Genomic DNA, 16,998 nt, shown 5'->3' with positions numbered 1-16,998 from the left:
GATCAATTCCCTTTTTAAATTAGCCTATATTCATCAATGATAATGTCAGCTTCTAATGGTAAAAAAAATTTTAAAATCTGTCCAGTAGTTTCGGAGCCTATTCAATACAAACAATCAAATCTTTCCTCTTTATAATATTAGTATAGATTACTCTATATTTATTTGTTACTAGCTGTCCCGACACGCTGTTGCCCGCGTATTAGTTGGTTTTTTGGCATTTTCGTAGGCCATGTATTAGTATTATTATGTATGAGAAAATTTAAAAGTAATAGGCAAAGTATCTAAATGTTGAAATTAAGCACAAACCAACATATATATTTTCTGAATTTATATTTTATTCATCTTATATTAAATTATTGTTTATAATCAGTGACCTACTTACAAAATATACTATATACATTAAAAACATACAAAAATAAATTAAATTATTAAAACTAAAAATTATCTAAGTACTACTTTGTGTACAACATTCCTGGTTAACCTGTCTTTCGCTAACACGAAGAGATTTGATGGTTTTACTACACGTGAGCAGGCAACATATAGCTGTCCATGTGAGAAACATGTGTTTTCCAAATCCAAACCGCAAATAGACATTGTTTGGCCTTGAGATTTATTTATGGTCATCGCAAAAGCTAAACAAATCGGAAATTGGAGCCTTTTAAACGGTATTGGAGATTCCGACGCCATCAGTGGAATACGTGGCAACAGGACGATATCTCCTTTAAATTTTCCCGACAAAATTAATATTTTCGGTCATATTTTTTATGACTAAACGTGTACCGTTACATAATTGAGGTGGGTTTAAATTACGTAGAAGAATGATTGGTGAACCAATTTTCAATTGAAGGTTGTGTGGTGGCATTCCTGGTAAATCCAGAGAATTCAAAAATTCAGTTGGAAAGTTTACGGTTTCGTTTTCATCAATAACTGTGTCGATTGATTTAAAAGACATCAAATCACCGGGCAAAATCTGTTGTATATGGAAGTTAATTTCGTTCACATCAACATTTCTTGCTGCCAAAATAGCACGATTACAGAGCCAATTGTGATCTAAATAATAATTCAATACATCCGGAAAGACACTCTCAATTAGTTCATTTCTCGTTTCAACAACAGTGCAGAAAATATCTGGTAATTTTATGTATTGTGTATTTTGATGCAACTCAATTTCACCATTTCCAATATCCAGCAATTGTTTTGAAAATACTTGTGCCGTTGGATCATTTTGCAATTGTACTCTCATATTCATAGTCAATCGAAGTGTTGGCATTAATGACCCAATCTTGTGGTACACTTGGCCTTGGATTTTGAACGTAGTTACAAAATTATTTCCATTAGATGTGAGATCGCAAATTTTAGTTGCGCCAAAAGACGTCATTTGGAAGCAAGAATTGAATTTGCGTATCTTACGCAAAAATAATTTCGAATCGTCTGATTCGCCAGCAAGAAATGATTTTAAAGGTTCCGGTGGAATAGGAAGAGGTGCCAGTACAACTTTTCCAGATGCACAACACATACCAATCGTTTCATTGCGGAATTTTAACGCTTGACAATATTGGCATATTTTATCCATTGCACCAATTATAATTTTAGTATGTGTTGAGAAATTGATGTCTGGTGCATATTCGAACGCAAGGCGAACGAATGATGCACGTGTTAATGCACGGTTGGTTTGTTGTCGCTCTCTTTCAAGTTGTCTAAATGTGGCTATGTGCCGTTCTCGCGCCGATCTTGTTCTCAATATATTTTGTCGTAGACGTTCATCACGCTGTTCTCGAGACTCTTGTCTGAGAATTTCTGCTGTTCTGATTTGTTGAGCTGCGTTTCTTGATGCAATTTGTTCTTCCGATTCATGAGCTCTATTAGCTCGCATACGTCGTGCATTTTTACTACACTGATTGTTAAGGTTAGATTTCCGCGGCATTATACTAAATTCAAAAAAAATTAAAGAATATTCAATACTGAACACTGCACAATAATAACACAATACAAAGTATTTATGGTCAGTGTGTAGGTAAAGTAAAATACGAAAACACTAAACCAATACAAATTAAACTGTATAAATAAAAATAACAAACGAAACTCGAGACGGCGCGATTAACTCGATAATGACTGACTCGGTCAGATTGTGGCGCTTTATATTAACTGATGAATACGTCGTACTGAACTTCGCATTTTATACCTTTGAACATTTCTCGAAAATTCTATAACTTTATTTATTACAATAATTGCAATGCAAAAAATAATATTGAGATAAAAACTATCCTATATATTTATTACAAAAATTGCAATGCAAAAAATAATATTGAGATAAAAACTATCGTATCTTTTAAGTTGGACCAAATTACACACGGTGTAAACAATTTCATCAAAATCGGTCCAGTAGTTTCGGAGATTATCGCGAACATACATCGTGACACGAAATTTTTATATATACAGAATAATGTACCTACCTATATCTATAATATATTTATATAACTAACCTGTAACACTGGATTTTTATTCATTTATATTATCAGATAATATATTTGAATATAATATTATTATTATACCTACTGCCAGTTAAAAGGGCTCCAGTCGATGAAAAAAAGTGACTTTTAGATCAATAAGCTAGACAAAACTGGATAGGAATTTGGTTTGACGGATTTTTGTCTGTGAAAACGGATTATGATTGATTAACAAGTTTATTAGGTATTACCAGAGACAATTTTAATATTCCGCTTATTGTTAGTGTCATGATGAATAATATAATTACAAAAATATAATATTTTTATTTTTGGATATCACAGCTGAAAAAATAAAGGTTCTGCTCGGATATGCGGTCTACCGACGGGACGCGGTCTACAAACATGTATGTAGACCGCATATCTGAGCAGCGATAAAAAAAAACATTAAAAGATAAAATTGACCCAAATATATAATTTGCTGTAATATAATGTATACCTACGATATAGTTTTGTATTTTCCGCCTATATTTATACTAAAACACAAAATCACTGATATACCACAGTGTGGTAGTGTATTTAATAAGTTTGTTAGTAACCGAACAGCCATCGATCAGTAACCTAACCGTGTATTAGTGCATATCATCATGCAATTAAAAGAGTTCTATTCGACCGTCGCCTGTAGTGAAGAAAATGCCACTGCATTTTTAAGGGAGCATGGCTTAATAGACACTGCCAACGAAACGTTACCATGCCATAAGTGCGGTAGTGAAATGGTAAATAGTAGAAAACGCGATCGCGGGGGTGAATTTCGTCCGGTTCTTCGGTGCAAAAAAAAAGGGTGCCAGACTTCGCGCAGTGTACGACAAGGCAATACATTTTTCACTATGAGGACTTGAACAACAAGTCTAATAGTAAACTAAAACTGACGGAAATATTAGAATTGGTTTTTTTTTTTGTATTGGACATACCTTTAAGAACAACAGCCACCCTAACAGGTAGATGCCAGGAGACAGTTACTGACTGGTTTAATATGTGTCGTGAAGTATGTTCAAGTATTGTTCAAAAACGACCAAAGATGCTGGGAACTGTCATAACTCCAATACAGATTGATGAGGCAAGATTTGCCGGAAAAAGGAAATATAATCGTGGAAGGTTACTTAATGGTGATTAACCCGCTTCATCGGAAGACAGTGATGCTGAACTACACAACGGTAGAAACCATGGACGAAGAGTCGATGGACCTTGGGTTTTTGGGCTTAAAAATGGTTCTGAATGCCGATATGTTTATGTTCTTTGAAGAGACAAAAACACATTACTACCAATTATTCTACGAGAGTGTGAAGCTAGCTCTGTTATTCATTCAGACGAGTGGGCAGCCTATAGATGTTTGAAAGATAATGGATATATTCATAACACTGTTAACCACCAGCAAAACTACGTTGATCCTTTGACGAAAGCTCACACTCAGAGCATAAATTATAGAGATATCATGGTTGGATGCAAAAACAAAAATCATGAAAACGATGAGAGGCACAACCATCCAACTTTTGCAATCGCTTCTCTACCACTATTGTTGGAAAGTTGCTAGAAAAGAAGAACCTGATTTATTTATTGCATTTTTGAGGGACATTAAAGCGGTTTATCGTTAAGGTTTTTATACCTTTATAAAACTTTTATACTTTATACTTTTATAATTATTTTTAATATTTTTTACATAATTTTTAATTTTCTGAGTAAGATTTTTTTGCTTTTTTAAAAAATATTTTTGACTTATGACATTGCGTATTGTATTATTTATTTATATACAATTATTTTTAATGATTTTTACTAATATACTAATAATTAAAATATTTGATTATTATTTTAATTTGGTTATTTATTTACATACTAATATTACTATTTACTGTGTATTATAGGTGTGCGGTCTACATAATAATATGTAGACCGCATATCTGAGCAGAAAAATGTCGGTAGACCGCATATCCGAGCAGCACCAAAATAAATATTCAAAATCGCCTCTGGCATATCCTAGTAAACTTGTTATTCAATCATAATCCATTTTCAAAATTAAAATCCGTCACACAAAATTCCTCCAGTTTTGTCTAGCTTGTTGGTCTAAAAACAGTTTGGTTATTTTAAATTGAAAAAAGTTGATCATAATTTAAAATTTCTTTCAATGCCTGCATGTGCGTAAATTAATTGACGGCGAATATAAATAACGACTGACTTACTGGGCGGTATTATGCGGGCCTGCTGTTATAATGCAGGACGTTTCTAGGAAATATTGACCGAAAACGATTACAGATTAAGCTTACACGTCATACTAATCTTTGTTTACTTTTACTTTGCACACACTTACAAGTCATTTTAATGTCATCATGTTAAATTGCTTATATTCATATTCTTACAACACGACCAACTGGAGCCCTCTTACATAGAGAATTAAAATTCTAACACTAATTATTGTGTTGTTGTTTTTATTAATAAAATATTTTTTAATACAATAAATACATTTTTGTTTTTAAAAATATACATGATAATATTTTTATACTTATTTTTATGAGTAATAATTAAACACAAATCATAACAGTACATCCATAAATCAAATATTTAAATTAATCATACATTTTCAGATGAAAATCCGAAAACATTTTGTGGTATTATTATAATATATTAATTTTTAATTTCAATGTATCATTAATATAAAGTATATATTTTATTAATATATTCTGTAGGTAGTGGAGTATAGGCAATTAGCAATTATGGACAAATATTTTTTATTGACATAATGCCATGGATGCTAATTGCTAACAATTATATTTATAAACTTTTTAATACATTTTTATGATTTTTCATTAATACATAATATATATTCAATGATAGAATTTATATTTATATAGACTATATTATAATACACTATTACTAGTATGGGTACCTATTAATATTAAAGAAAATGATAATTTTTGTTTTTTATAATAAGTTAAATTGTTTAGTTTGATATGTATTTATATACAACTACAAAAGAAGTTGTTGATATTTATTTTTAATTTGGTTTAAAATTATAGGTATTCATATTTTATTTCTAAACATTTTGTTAAAAATTCCCATTGTGGTTAATGGTCCCTTTTCCCCCTCCCCACCCAGAGGGCACCCCTATAACTTTATGGCTAACACTTAAAGGTATTAGTAGGTACCCTATAATACACTATTAATATTAAATTGTTCAATATTAAATAATCAAAACAATTTCAAATAAAATAGTTATTAGTTACCCATATAAACTTGTACTAATTACTTTTATATAGGCTTTCCTTTACGTGGTAAGACCACAAAACTGTTTACCGTTATTATAATTAGACATTTAGTACACCTAATACTTAACGATATTGAACGATTGATGCATGTAGAGAAAGTTGTCCGTCGATGATCATGATTAAGTAGACAATTTAACATTTTTTTAAATAAATATTATAAAAATTATAAAATTATAGGTATTATTGTTTATAGAACATTCTAGAAAAATACGTCGTTTTCAAAACTGCTCCCCCCAAATGTTTCAACAAGTTTCCATTTACTACAAGAAATCACTCTGAAAATTTAAGATCAAAGTAATTTTTCTACTATAAAAATGTATTTAGAATAAAATGAGGACAACATTTTAAAAAAAAACCATCATTACTAGGCCAACCATCGCTCCACTTAGAATTGAATAATATCCAGTATACAAACATAAGAATAATCATATATATTATAATACTCTATAAAGTATAAATACTATAAATGAGTGGAGGAAATCCAAAACGTATTATTACCAAAATATACAAAATGAAAAAACATTGAGATTGACAATTGGCGTCGTCAAAACGGGTCATAACATAACTCATAACGTAGGTACTATTTCCTAGTTAAATTTGCATTAAAAAATGATTGGTCCACGAATGGTTTTCCATCCATACAATACTAATAAAAATGATGTTTAAATTTTCAAAATTTTTTTAAGTATCACATCACGACTAAGTTAAATGAATCACCCCAATTATTAATTATATACCAATAGGTACTATATGTCTATATAACGAACTATTTCCATAACGTAGTTACCAACTTATTTGTATGTTAGGTATACCAAAACGTACTAATCAAATATTTATGTTTTTATATGTTTAACTTATATAAAGTGAAAGATTATTTGAAGAGTAAGTCCACTAATTTTACACATTTATTGTATATATAAAATATACTGTAATAATTAATAGTAGAAACTTTTGTATTACAAAAAAATATACGTTTTAAAATAATATATAATTGTTAAATGAAATAGTAAGTATCCTCGTATTGTATTTATATATCGTTATATTATATAAAATATCATATCTTTTACTGTACTGTATTTACCGTGGAATCTTCTTCTTATTCGATTTAAATACATTCGTAATTAAGAACAAAAAAATAAATATAATATTGTGTATTTTTGACCTGAGTTAAGGATATTGAACTTTTTTATTTACTAGCACTTTTAAGTTTGAATACTAATAAGTTTGAAATATATATTTTTGTTGAACATTTTATGAACTTTATGAATTTAATTATATATAATTTGTTAGGAAAATATTAACCTAAATAAAATTACTATTGAATTCTAATAGCTTATGATTTATAACACGCTAATTAATTAATTACAATTATATATTCACAGATCATAAAGGTAAGCTACTATATTATCGTTTATACTATTTTATCAAATGTATACTAAGTGTCCAGGGTTCAGCGTAGATACTCCACATATTCTACTTAGTAATAGACGAGATAACAAAACAAATAAGCGGGAGGTTTTATTGTTTATTATGTTTGCAAATAATAAAGTGTTAGTGGAAAACGAACGGAAAAGGTTAATAAGAGGTAAATAATACCGTTGGTAGGGAAAGGATCTTAACTAAAGATCAATGGTAGTAAAACAGAAACAAATGTGTTTGATTTTGGAGAATGTGAATGAGATGGTATATGAAGTGAATAGGTTCAAATGTTTGAATGGTTGGAATAACAAGATACATGTTGGGTAATGAAAAAACTTTTATTGTATATCAAATTATATATATATATATACTGACTATTAAAATAGTCCTTCAGTTGTCACGTCAATGGTCTCATCGAAATATGCCTTTGTCGGTCAGTCCAGTTGTCAGTCGTGGACGTCGATAGAAACACTGTCGTTGTGATAATGGAAGTGACATACTCCCATTCACAAGTCCACGCGACGCGTCAGAGAAATAATGTTTATGATTTACATGGAATATAAAATTTTAAAAATACCAACACATTTTTAACCACCCCTGATTTGAAACAGTCCTATAAGAAGTGGGAAGGAATTTGTGTTGTAAAAGGTAAATAGGTGTTATGTCCTGACGCGGTCTAGTATCCGTGTAGTAGTCCGGTCGCTAATGACTAATGTAGTGTACTTTTGTGATGGAAATGGCGGTGACACTCAGATTGGGGTATTGATAGAAACAGTACTGTACGGTTGGTTTGGTGTCTTATCATAAGACAAAAGTCTGTAATAATTAACCTTGCGTACCTGCGTACCGTGTCAGTCCGTTTACCCAACTTGACCTGCGACTTAACTGACGCCAGTCGCTGTTGTTGAAAATCCTCATTTTGTGATTTTACCCCTGTATGTTAATCTTTTTCTACCAGTGACAACTATGGTGATAACTAGACATGTCAAGGTAGATAACCCGCTTAACAGTGTTAAATTGGATCCCGGTAAAGAAGGCTGTAGCCATTTTCCTCAAAAACGAAATACTGTTTTCCTCCAAAAAAATAAAAAATAACGCTTGACCATTTTCCTCCAATTTCTATTTTCCACTAATAAATAATAAAAATAATAATAAAATAGTTAATATAAATAGTTTATGTATATCAAAAAAATTTAAAAATATTCTTTATTAAGCTCAATCGACAGTTGATATAGATATAGCCGATACCGAAATGTATCAACTGAAAATTTGATCCTATACTGCTTGCATTTGAAAAAAAATTCTGTTTTATGTTATTTACAATTAAACGTTACGCAACTTTTACGTTTATCGTTATTCAGAATTCAAACGTTATCCAACATTTGCGATTATCGTTATTTAAAACTAAAAAGTTATTCAAGTTTTGCGTTCATCGTTATTTAAAATAGTGTTAATACAATAATACCTATAAAATGTAAAAATAATAATTAATTCGGGTAGGTAATGGCCCGGATACGAAATATAATATAATCAATTCTTAGATTGTCGCATGAAATAAATGTTTCAACGAAACCAATACACCTTTTAAATAAAAAAATTTTAAAATATTTCTTTAGTTATGTTTTGTTTAATGATATATAATATATTTTGTTGATAGTTACGTTTTGTTTTGCGGTATTTAATTATTTTTGATTATTGCTTTTCGTTATAATTACATTTACAAATTTCAATAGTTTTTTTGTCAAATTTAACGTTATTATAACATTTGCAAGCCCTGAATCCTAGCCTTAATCTTTCTTTATAATACGGAACATAATACTAGAACACTGGCTAAAATATTAGAGGCAAGGCCGTAACTGGCAAACAATTTCGGGGGGGGGGTCCAACTTTTTTTTAAATATAGATACTAAACACTTCATTTTTACGTTAAAAATATAAAATTGTATTATTATCATTATTAAAAACATATTAGGTCATTATTATAATATTCAATATTTTTATTTAAGATAAAATATAAAATACAATTTTTTTCACTAAATACCTCAATTGCATGTTTCCAATTATTAAAAATTTTGAATACTAAAGAGGAAAGTTTTTGATTATTGCCTTTGCCTCTGAATTCTTGACCAAATATTACACAGTATTTACATAGGGCACCACCATTATCAATTGTAGAGTAAACAAGCCACGGAAAACGTTCAAACCAGTGAAATTGAAATTTTAGATTTTTTCTTGAAGTTGTGGATGTTGGAAATACATAATTTTTATCTGGCATCCAAGGAGATCGTTGTTTTCAACCTCAATTGTTTCGTTAGTTTCGTTAGTTACTTGTGTTTGGACAGTGGGGACATCATCAGTCTAAAATAAATAAAGTAGAAGGTACTTTTTAATTTATCTATACTCTATATTATAGTATAGTAATTAATACGTTCAATTATTAAAAAAAAAATAATAATAATAACACAATCAAACAACACCAGCAAAAATAATGAGGCATTAAAGTCAATCTACGTGTCGACCTCGGCATTGGACGTATTAATAATTATTAATACATAATATAATACATTTGTATTATAACCATTTTATATTATAATAATTAAATAAAATAGTACATTTTTAACATACCTTTTGTCTCTTTGTAAAATAATTTTGAATTTGGTTTCTTTTACTCATTTTATATACTTTACGTGAGCACGAACAGCAGTAAAATGAATGTTTTACAATACACACAATATTGTTATATTCTTGTTTTATAATCTTAAATAATTTGGATTTTCTGCAGCCGTATTTCATATATAAGTTTATATCACTTGTGAGTTGTGACAATCACATTTTATTGTAACTAGTACCATTGATTATAAATGCTAGTACCTAATCGTATCTATTGATCCTAATCTTTATTACGGCGTTGAAATAAAATAAAATGATAAATTTAATCTTATTTTAAATTACTGTTTTAACAAAAATATACAATTATTATTTAATACAATTTATAGTTTATAAACTATATTCACCGCTAAAATTTTTCTACTTTTAAAAATTTCGGGGGGGGGGGGGGGGGTCCGGACCCCTGGACCCCCCCCCCCCCACCCTCAGTTACGGCCTTGATTGGAGGAAAATAGACATAATTGCAGTTTAAAATAATGTGGAAGGAAATGGAAACCAACATTTTTGTGGAGGAAAATGGACAGTGGAGAAAACAGTATCTCGATTTTGAAGGAAAATGGAATCACCTGTGAGGAATTGGACTCGATCTTGTACGCGATAGGCAGCGATACTTTCAACCTACCACTATACTACCAAGGATACCTAGGTTCGATTACCCTGCTCATCAGTGTTAATGTATCCAATCCACTGTAGCTGATTTCCAAATCAGGTCCAAGTTTGAGGGCAAATTAAGATAAATTTAACACATTTCTGAATATTTTTGTTTAATTTACAATTGTCCATTACTTTCAGTTTGTGAAGGTAAGATAACTGAAGTTAATATTTATACCTATCAGAAGTAAAGTTTAAAGAATCCTATAAGTTAAAATATCCATGACACAATGCTTATTGTGTTAAAACCATTTCCCATTATTAGTTATACTTGATACATTAGGTAGCTTATCAGTATTTATCTGGCAATCCGGAATTTTGTCCAACACACACAAGTAGGTACATAAAGATACAAAAGTGTTTTGTTAAATTATAGTTGATAATTTTCCATTTCTAGAATATTTGTAATTGATTGTAAATTACAATAAAATACTAATATTAATCAAATTTTATTTTATTAAAATCTGCATACAGTTTAAATTGTATCATACATTTAGAATATTTTGGAACTCTAATAATCAGATTACCTAATAAAATATTTAAAGAACTTCCCAAAAAAATATAAAACAACAAACATAAAATATATTAGTACAAAATATGATTTTTTTTTTTAATTAAAAAAAAATAAAATAATATTGAATAAACTTTATTGTAAAAGTATTAATGTAGTTTATCTTATTTTTATTTATTAATACAGTTTTATTATTTAAAATATTTTTCATTAATCATTATAATATATCCGCGATAATATTAAATGTTATTAATGTCAATATTAAATTTGTAAAATATTATTTTTTTAAACAGACATTATAACAAATCAAAATTGTAATAGCAAGTATAATATAATATTACTAACATGAAAAAAACATTTTTTATTTAAATAAAAAAATTCACGTTACATTGAATAAAATAGTTATAACCCGAATCCGAGATGTATACTCCACTCGCTGATATCCGTAATCCTATACTTAACACTCGATATTCGAATACAGCTAATTTCATGTACCATTACAAATTGCCAATATTTAAACATAGGTGCATTTTTTGTTTTAGAATTTTAATAAAATATGTAAAATTTTTATAAATGTGCATTCTATGGCAAATACTCGTTTCAACCATTCTATTATAATTATTTCACTCTTATTAAAAATAATTCATCTGGGTTACTATAGTTATCAAATTCGCTAACTTTATAATATTTGGGAATTGGCCATACTTATTTAAATCCATTTAGTTAATTTTTTTCTTATATAGTACTTTTTAGGGCAAAAAGTATTCTACACCCCTAAGTGACGTCTTTGACTCTATCGGTTATCCTCCGTTAGTTCTCATTTATTAGCAATATATTATAATTTATATCAACGATCAACTCATACAACACAAAATGTCTTTTTTATAGTATTTAGTATGCAGAAGTTAAAAATCTCTGTAATTTTATTTAGATCCCATCGCACCTAGCATAGAATCTTGGCACGAAAGTTTTTGGCCGAATCTGCCTAAAAGTATATCTGTGACCATACTTACCAATATTTAGCATTTATATTTACCTTATTTTCACAAATTATATCTACAAAACAGATATAAGATAGATAATGATTTGTTGGTGCATTCTTTTAAATTTGAGAAATTGTATTCAAGTGCGTAGGATACACAATAATTTTACCAAGAGTTGATTAGTTGGCGTTGATTTCGGTATGACTGTTAGAGTCTGTCGGACGATTTTTATTCTGGTATGACAAAGAATAAGTCAGCATCATCTATCTTTCTTGCTGCTTTAAAATTAATCAATGCAGCACCGCCACCGACGAACACCTAAGTCATCGCTGTTGTAGTGTAGATGAATCGGATCTGGTCTCCCACGTGATTGGCGACAATACTTACCATTATACCACCCAGGAGACCGGGGTTTGATTACCCTGCTCGTCAGTGTCAACGTTCCCAATCCACTGTATGGGGGTTTCCCAATAAGGTCCAAGTCTAAGGGCAAATTAAGATAAATTTAACACATTTTTGAACATATTTGTTTAATTTACAATTGTCCATTACTTTCAGTGTGTGATGGTAAGATAACCAATGTTAATATTTATTCCTATCAGAAGTAACAGGAAAGTTATTGTTGAATAGATAAGTCTCTAGCTAGTGGTTTTCAAAATGAAATAGTTCAAGTTCAAGTTGGTTAAATAAGCTAAGTAAATATATTATTTCTTCTTCCTCAGTATGGTGTATCCTGGAATTACACAATTTGTGTTGAATAAATGAACCCTATTAGGTTTTGCCCGTTTTCGCTAAAATAGAAAAGATACATTTTCTTCGACATCCTTTTGGCTTTTTGAGTAATATTTATCTGCAGAGGTATTCATTATATTATAATGACAAGTTAAGCGTAATTCGAATTTAAAGAATTCTATTATATTTAAGTTGAAAATATAATATTTAATTAAATATATAATATATTGGTACCTAGTTATTTTATTAACGTTCTATAGATCTTTAAAATAATAATTATTCTGTTTTAAAAAATAAATGTAGTCAACTGTGTTAAAAACATTTCTTGTTATGAGTCATATTTGATTTTTTAGGTGTAATACTTATATTAATAAAAGAAAATTATAATTAGATAGCTCTGCCTAATTTTCAGATGTGATATTATTATGAAGTACTATATATAAGATAAATAGTTTGTAATAACACCTGATGGGTCTATGTAGTTACCTCTACATAAGTCTTACTTTACGTACTAATTTATTATTAAACTAAATTCATTTCCGACTAAATTTTAACTATTTATATCGTTTATAACTTATAATTTATAAGTATTAAGCATACACATACATGCAATTATGCAATATATATTAATTAAATGATCATAAACAATTCATGTCTAGCTTATCAGTATTTATCTGGCAATCCTGAATTCTGTTCAACACACACAAGTAGATAGGTACACTGCATACACATATAAATAAATGGACTGCGCTTAGAGAGAGAAATCATGAAACTGATATTGATGAAAGAGAAAAAAACAGTTGGGGGCAAGCATGGGGGAAATAATTGAATACTCAAATTTTTCCATGATATTATTTATGACATTATCAAATATCAATGACGGTTATCACTACTTATCAGTTTTATAATCTATAAATTATAATAATTTCATGGCATGAATGAAATATAATTATTATTTCTTTCATGATTGCCCCCAACAGTTTCTATCTCACTCACACAATTTACATATCAGATTCGGATAGATGGAGGGTGAGGAAAGCGCAGTCCATTTATTAATATGTCTATGGTACACTGGTACAAAGACACAAAACGGTTTTGTTAAATTATTGTTGATAGTTTTCAATTTCTTGGACAAACTGATTGTAAATTACAATAAAATACAAATTAATCAAATTTTATTTTGTTAAATAACACATATAGTTTAAATTTTATCACACATTTACAATATTTGCACTTCTAATAATCTTATGAACTAATAAAAAATTTATAGAAATTCCCAATAAAATAAAAAACGTTAAACATAAAATATATTAGTTATAATAATTTTAAAAAAAATGTTACATTTTTTTAATTTAAAAAGAAGATTGAATAAACGTTTTTGTAAAAGAAGTACTAATGTAGTTATACATTTTTATTATTTAAATTATTTTTTATTAATCACTAGCTGAACCCGTGTATTTAGTTTCCCGTTAAAAGTGCCAACTCTATAATATAACGATTCAAACTTTGTTCAATTCGTTTATTTAATATTCGGTATATGATGTTCAAAACTTAAACATGTTCACCATTCATCTTTAGTCTCAAAATATTTGAGTAAGCATTTAAAATGCGAATCATGTAAGATGCTATCATAGTGCACACTTACATGGTGATACGAAGGTATTGCGACAACTGCAATAAGGTATCATTATTTAGGATCTATGTTGATCAGTCAGTGAGTCCAAACTAATTTTAGGTGTGGCAACGAACAATAACTTGTACCGTACAAATCTAAAATTATATTCAATCATATAAGTCATTTATAAGTCATCATGAATAATGTTTTTGAATTATAACGAAATAACGAATTCTTCTTTTAAACATCTAATTTCGTTAATAAAAGTTTCAACTTAGAATGACCATAAAAGAACGGTGCTTATATATGTTTTTAGATTTTTTTGGTTACAATATTACCCACTATATATTTTAACTACCATTTGAGTCAGTCAGGACAGGTTCCTGGGACAACTGTCGAAAATTTAGCCTTGGGAATACCATTTTTACTAAGTTATAGTAAAGTTCTGACCAAATATAGTATAGGTACAAGTCTAAAGTTATATTCAATCATAACCAATCGCAACTTTGCATTAAACAAAAATATATTATTATTTAGTTTATTTTTTTGCTGGACAGCTGAATGCTACTATCATATATTTTCCATCCAGTTTCTTACTTTTCCGATGGATTTTCATTAAATATTCATTCTAACCTTGCCCTGACAATTTCGAATACAACAGAAAAATCAGTCAAATCGGTCGAGCAAAAATAACAAAATAATAATATAGCACATAGTAGGTAAGGACTACGTCTGGCACATAGAGTATATTATAAAGAGTACCACTACGTCTGTCCACAGAGTTTATAAAGACAACGTTTATAATATTAATACAACGGTATCGTGCACAGACTAAGATCTTAGTCCGTGGTATCGAGTATGTCCCAGATACCACTACATTTTTTTTTTGAAATATTTTGACTTATTCCATAGACTTTTGAAAAATATTATTTAATATATAAGCGCAAATAGGAAGGGGAGTGAGGGGCTTAGTCCCTCTAAAATGTCTACAGCCCTTCCCAAAAAAAAACTAATGATTTCACTACTATGATTTAAAATCATTATAATAGTATCAAGTATATTTAGCTGAGTAACCTGAGCTACAGCCCACCCCCCAAATGTCAAACATTATCCACATCTGTCTATCCATAGAGTATATAAAGCATTCTCTAAGAACCTTGTTAGTTCATGACAGGGACGGCACCAGATTTTTTTTCCTAGAGGGGCGATAACGGGCAAGTCAATTTTTTGTAAGCTCAACAATAATTGTGCTTCTATCAATAAAAAAAAAAATAATGATTTATGCATTATACAATAACATGATACAATAACATGAGTGGCCGACCCGAGTTCGATACCTCGGTCGCGGGTGGCATTTTTCTTAGGGCAAATCACGGTATCCGGAGAACAAGTGCCACCATCCCCCTCCCGGGGCATGGCAAAAACCTACGGGTACCCCATTAGAAATTCTGCCAAAACACAACACACACACACGTGTACCAACCTACCCAATTTAAAAACCTACAGTTCTCTCCCGCACACCCAATGGCCTATGTTGCCGCGGGTTATCCAATGAAAAAAAAATATTTATATATGTATTAATTACGTCATAATAGTAATTTAAAAAATAAAAATGACAATTCAAATTAAGATTTAAATATAAAAATATTTTTAATTGTATAAGTGTATTTCTGCATCATTAACTTACAGTCGACGTGGGTGGCTATCAACCGTCAACGTTATTGTTATTTTTTTTCAGTTTTTAACATTTAACATATAAGTAAAATCAAACGATAGTTACACCGACGAATATATTTTATACCAAGTACCAATGAATGAACGAAATGCGACCATGCACAAGTGTACACACACTAACACACACACACATACATACACAATTAACAGAATGACGACTCGTGTGGGATACCCGACTAACTAATAGGTAAACGCTGCTATTTTTAAATATTTTGAATGACCACATTTACTGATTACGGCGAGTTAAAAATTAAAATAGTAATCCCATTTAGTATTTACGATTGTAATATAATTTCAATCATAAAAACGGTAACACACAGTAAAAATAGGAGTTAAATATCTGTGCGAGAGAAAGGCAAGAACTTATCCGGGGGAGGCAGTCACCCACCCTTGCCCCCCCCTTGGCCCCGTCTCTGGTTCATGATATAAATACAACGTTTATATAATACCTAGTAGTGCAACGGTATCGAGTCTATTTTAGATATCATACAATTTTTTTGCAATATTTTGACTTATTCTATAGACTTTTCAAAAATTTTATTTCATACATAGGTGAAAATAAGAGGGAGGTGGGAGGCTTGGCCAACCTTGAATTTCTATAACGCCCCCCCCCCCCCAAAAAAAAAAAACAACTAATGATTTCATTACTATAATAAAAAAACATCAGAAGAGTATATAAAGTATACTGAGCTAGTAGTACATATATGTATACCTTTACTTAGCTGAATAACCTGAGCCCCCCCCCACAAAAAAAAAAAATTTCAAACTTTATTTATGCCTATGATTTTATACAAACCTTGCCTTGACAATTACGAACAGAGCAAACTCTGTTTGAGAACCTCCCCAGGTTGGGAAAGTATTTTGCTTCTCCGAGAGCTAGTCAATCTCTGTACCAAATTTCATCGGAATCTGATAAACGGTTTAG

This window comes from Metopolophium dirhodum, chromosome 8, assembly GCF_019925205.1.
Source record: "Metopolophium dirhodum isolate CAU chromosome 8, ASM1992520v1, whole genome shotgun sequence".
In the NCBI taxonomy this organism is placed as follows: Eukaryota; Metazoa; Arthropoda; class Insecta; order Hemiptera; family Aphididae; genus Metopolophium; species Metopolophium dirhodum.
The sequence above is the reverse complement of the archived record's forward strand: the minus strand, read 5'-3'. Positions refer to the sequence as shown.